Source organism: Anas platyrhynchos, chromosome 36, assembly GCF_047663525.1.
Source record: "Anas platyrhynchos isolate ZD024472 breed Pekin duck chromosome 36, IASCAAS_PekinDuck_T2T, whole genome shotgun sequence".
NCBI classification, from domain to species: Eukaryota; Metazoa; Chordata; class Aves; order Anseriformes; family Anatidae; genus Anas; species Anas platyrhynchos.
Window position 1 is genome coordinate 2,138,977 of NC_092624.1, and position 4,303 is coordinate 2,143,279.

The 4,303-nt window shown below is 49.9% G+C and overlaps 1 long non-coding RNA gene across 1 annotated transcript; it reads right to left on the reverse strand.

The window, feature by feature from the left end:
• Positions 1-1,148: 1,148 nt before the first annotated feature.
• On the reverse strand, positions 1,149-2,278 carry LOC140001008 (uncharacterized). Its single transcript, XR_011806176.1, has 3 exons — positions 2,141-2,278; positions 1,653-1,792; positions 1,149-1,227 (listed from the first exon to the last, which is right to left on the reverse strand). It is a non-coding gene; the product is annotated as an uncharacterized lncRNA (long non-coding RNA).
• Between the last annotated feature and the right edge of the window lie 2,025 nt (positions 2,279-4,303).

Sequence of the window (4,303 nt, forward strand, 5' to 3'; positions counted from 1 at the left end):
ATCTCTCCACACACATATGACGTGCCTGCCAGCACCAGCATTGGGTTTCTCTTTCAATGTCTCCCATGCACATACAGCAGGCCCTGCTCTTCTGGGAAATCTTATCCCTCAAGAAGCAATGAGCAATGGCCTGGCCAGCCATTGCTGAACTTACTACCCACACCTCTGAGCTTGTGATGGCACTCTCCAGAGTATGAAAAATTATTAAAAAGAAAACCTTGTTCCTGCAATGCATTCTGAGTCATATGCAGAAGACAATAGGCTTTTTTTTTTTTTTTTTTTTTAAATATTAGTTCATCAGTTTCCTCAAGGCATCCTTGAGCTCCTGGTTCCTCATGCTGTAGATGAGTGGGTTCACTGCTGGAGGCACCACTGAGTACAGAACGGATACCACCAGGTCAAGGCATGGCGAAGAGATGGAGGGGGGCTTCAAGTAGGCAACCATGACAGTGCTAACAAACAGGGAGACCACGGCCAGGTGAGGGAGGCATGTGGAAAAGGCTTTGTGCCAGCCCTGCTCAGAGGGCATCCTCAGCACCACCCTGAAGATCTGCACATAGGAAATAACAATGAAAACAAAAGAACCAAAGACTAAGGAAAAACTGAAAACAAGTAGCTCAAATTCCCTGAGGTAGGCATCTGAGCAGGAGAGCTTGAGGATCTGGGGGATTTCAGAGAAGAACTGCTCCACAGCATTGCCATGGCAGAGCGGCAGGGAAAATGTGTTGGCCATGTGCAGGACAGCTTGGAGAAAGTCACTGCCCCAGGCAGCTGCTGCCATGGTGGCACAAGCTCTGCTGCCCAGGAGGCTCCCATAGTGCAGGGGCTTGCAGATGGCAACATAGCGGTCATAGGCCATGGCAGTGAGAATTGAAAACTCTGAACCAAAGAAGAAGACGAAAAAGAGAACTTGTGCAGCACAGCCTTGATAGGAGATGGTCCTGGTGTCCCAGAGGGAATTGGCCATGGCTTTGGGGACAGTAATGGAGATGCATCCCAGGTCGAGGAGGGCGAGGTTGAGGAGGAAGAAGTACATGGGGGTGTGGAGGCGGTGGTCGCAGGCTACAGCGCTGAGGATGAGGCCGTTGCCCAGGAGGGCAGCCAGGTAGATGCCCAGGAAGAGCGCAAAGTGCAGGAGCTGCAGCTCACGCGTGTCTGCGAATGGCAGCAGGAGGAACTTGCTCACAGAGCTGCTGTTGGGCATTTTCTGACATTGAACACAGTTGTCTGTTGAAAAAGAGAAGGCAGAATAAAGTTAGAAGAGACTTCTCTGAGGAAAACATTTTGAAAGTCTTAGAGCACTCTCATCCCAAGCCTCTCTCTTTGCAGGAGAATCTTTCTGCAGCTCTACCGCTTGAGTCCCGGATGATTCTTTCTGAGGCTGACACTGGGAGCGGGGATTCCTGTGGGCTCCAGAGGAGTCCTTCCTGCTGTGAAGCATTCAGGAAGCAGGAAAAAGGGGGAAACTGAAGTTCAGTCCATTTATAAGATCCATGAACTTCGCAGTGTTGTTGCAAAGAACACCTCCCTCCAGTATAGAGCAAGGCAGATTTTCTTATGCTGAGTACAACAAGCACACTACTGTTTCCCAATATGTAGAGAGCTTAAAGCAGAGAAGCCCCAGTCCCACTGCAGATGGACAGAATCCTCACCTTGTCTGCAAGTGCATGAGCAGGACCTCAGCTTCTCCCTCTTTGCCAGGGCTGCAGAGGCCTCACTCCAGCTGCCCACAGACAGCCAGTCAGCAGCAAGGACATGGCCTTAGTGCAGAGGTGTCTTCTCCTTGTGGCACCTGGAGAACACAAGGATGCCAAGAGAGAGCTGCATCCTGCTGGAGAGCAGCCTGAAGACCAGAAGAACACCCCATGGACAAACATGAATATTCATAAGCTGGACTGTCCCAGCATCCCAGCTCCATCCCTTCAGTGTCTGGAGGAGGCTTAGCACTTGGCTCCTGGCTGTCCAGGGGAAGCTGGGTTATGGCTCTCCATGGACTTTCTGCCAGACGTCCTCACCTCACAGTGCAATCCAGCAGCAGTCTCAAAGCCTACTGCATTGCCCACTGCCCTCCCAGAAACAAGACCCAGGAGGAGACACTTCCAGGACCTGCAGCTGCATGGCCCTGCAGCCAGACATTTACCTTGTCAAGGGCTGTGCAGATTTCTCCTGCAGGCAGCTCTCAGCATCCACCCACTCCCAACTGCCTCCAAGTCCTCTCTCCTTCTCTCCTCTCTTTGTGCCAGCTGCGGTCAGAGCCCCCAACCCTGCTGTGCTGTGCAGTGGAGCTGCTCCTGGGCAGAACTGTCTCTCTGCACCAGATCCCTCTTGCCAGGAGCAAGACTCAAAGAAAAAAGAAAGACTGGATTTGGAGACGTGGCATTTTTCAGGCTCAAGACTGGTGAACTATCCCTGATTAAACTGGTGTTTTTCAGAACTATTTTCCAACCTTTTTGCCATTTGAGTTACTCATTGTTGGAGAAAAATATGTGAATGGCAATACTGTCTAATAAGCAATAAAATGAGAAGAGATAATGTGTTATTCAGACTCTCAAAAACAAATCTGAAAGTTGTTTTTTTGTTCGTTTGTTTTTGTTTTTTTCCCTGATGTTTTGTCTCAGTGCTAAGATGCTTGAAACAGGATCTAATCACATTCCCTGCATGGGTATGATCTTCAATGTTTCTGTTCAGATTTTTTAAAATCGTTGCAAACATCTACTGACAGTATCCATTTAGAACGTTTCTCAGATCTTTCCTGTACTGATAATTATTTGGCAGGGACCAGGACTTGCTACTACAAGACTGTTGTATACTAGGGTGAGACTACTATCAACGGAAGGAGGAATTTGTTGGCTTATCGGAAATCCAGAGGAAACCAGCTGTGAGGCCTACCATTGAACACTGCTCTATGAATGCCAAGCAACATCTAAAATGTTAAAAATAGGCTTCAATCCTTAGAACCATAGGCTTTCAAACCTCAACGTTTGTTCTAATTGTCTTGGTGTGAGAAAGCTACTGATACTCTCATTTCTTGAGTAGTTGCAGGCAGAGAAAGTCTGAGCCTCTTGCCGTGTCATGGGTTTACATGGCAAGGTTTTGGTGTTAGGGGGCCACAGGCGTGGCTTCTGTGAGAAGGATCTAGAAGCTGCCCCATGTTTGGCAAGGGCCCCACTGCTGGCCAGAGCTGAGCCAGTAAGTGATGTTGTTTTGCGCCTCTGTGAGAGCAGATTTAGGAAAAAAAAAAAAAAACACAACACTGCGCCACACAGCAGCTGGGAGAGTGAGAGGAGTGAGGAACAGCCTTGCAGGCGCCAAAGTCAGTGAGGAAGGAGGGGGAGAGGTGCTCCAGGCACACAGCACAAGTTCCCCTGCGGCCTGTGGTGAGGCCCATGGTGAAGCAGGCTGTCCCCCTGCAGCCCATGGAGTACCACGGTGGAGCAGGGTTCCACGCTGCAGCCCGTGGAGGAGCCCACGCAGGAGCAGGTGACCTGGTAGGAGCTGCTGCTCGTGGGGGACCTGTGCTGGAGCAGTCTGCTCCTGAGGGATGGACCCCATGGTATGAAGCCATGTGGGAGCAGTTCTGGAAGAGCTGCTGCCTGTGGGAAGCCCACGCCAGGTCAGTTCAGCAAGGCCTGCATCCTGTGGGAGGGACCCCACAGCACAGGGGACAAGAGTGATTGAGAAGGAGCGGTGGAGAAGCGCTCTAGACTGACCGTAACCCCCATTCCCCCACTCCCCTGCGCTACTCGGGGGGAGGAGGTGGAAGAGGGTGGATGGGGGGATAGGTGCTTTTGGTTTCTTTCCTTTGTTTCTCGCTTTTCTAGCTGCGTAGGAATAGGCAGTAAGTCTTACTGTCCCCCTATGCTGAGTCTGTTTTACCAGTCACAATAATTACTGCGCGTCCTCCCTGTCCTTATCTCAACCCTTGAGCCCTTTTGCTTGTGTTTTCTCCCTGTTCCTCTTTGAGGAGGGGGAGTGAGAGAGCGGTTGTGGTGGAGCTTGTCTGCCCACCTGAGTAAAATCACCACACTGTGTAAGGAGAAAAGCAAGGCAGAGTACACATACCCACACATCAGGCGACATAGCAATCCAGCTGGCCATACTGTGACCTGTGATGTTTATGCATGTATCTACTCCTTGCTATTTTTCCCCTAAAATACTGTTCCTTTCAGGGAAAGGATTACATACTGCTTTTTCTGTTTAATCATCAACTTGGTGATGAGCTTGAGACCTTTAGAAGCTACTTAGAGAACCAGAATTTTATATCAAACTTTGACTTAAAAGTTGGACATGCAAAATCTACAGA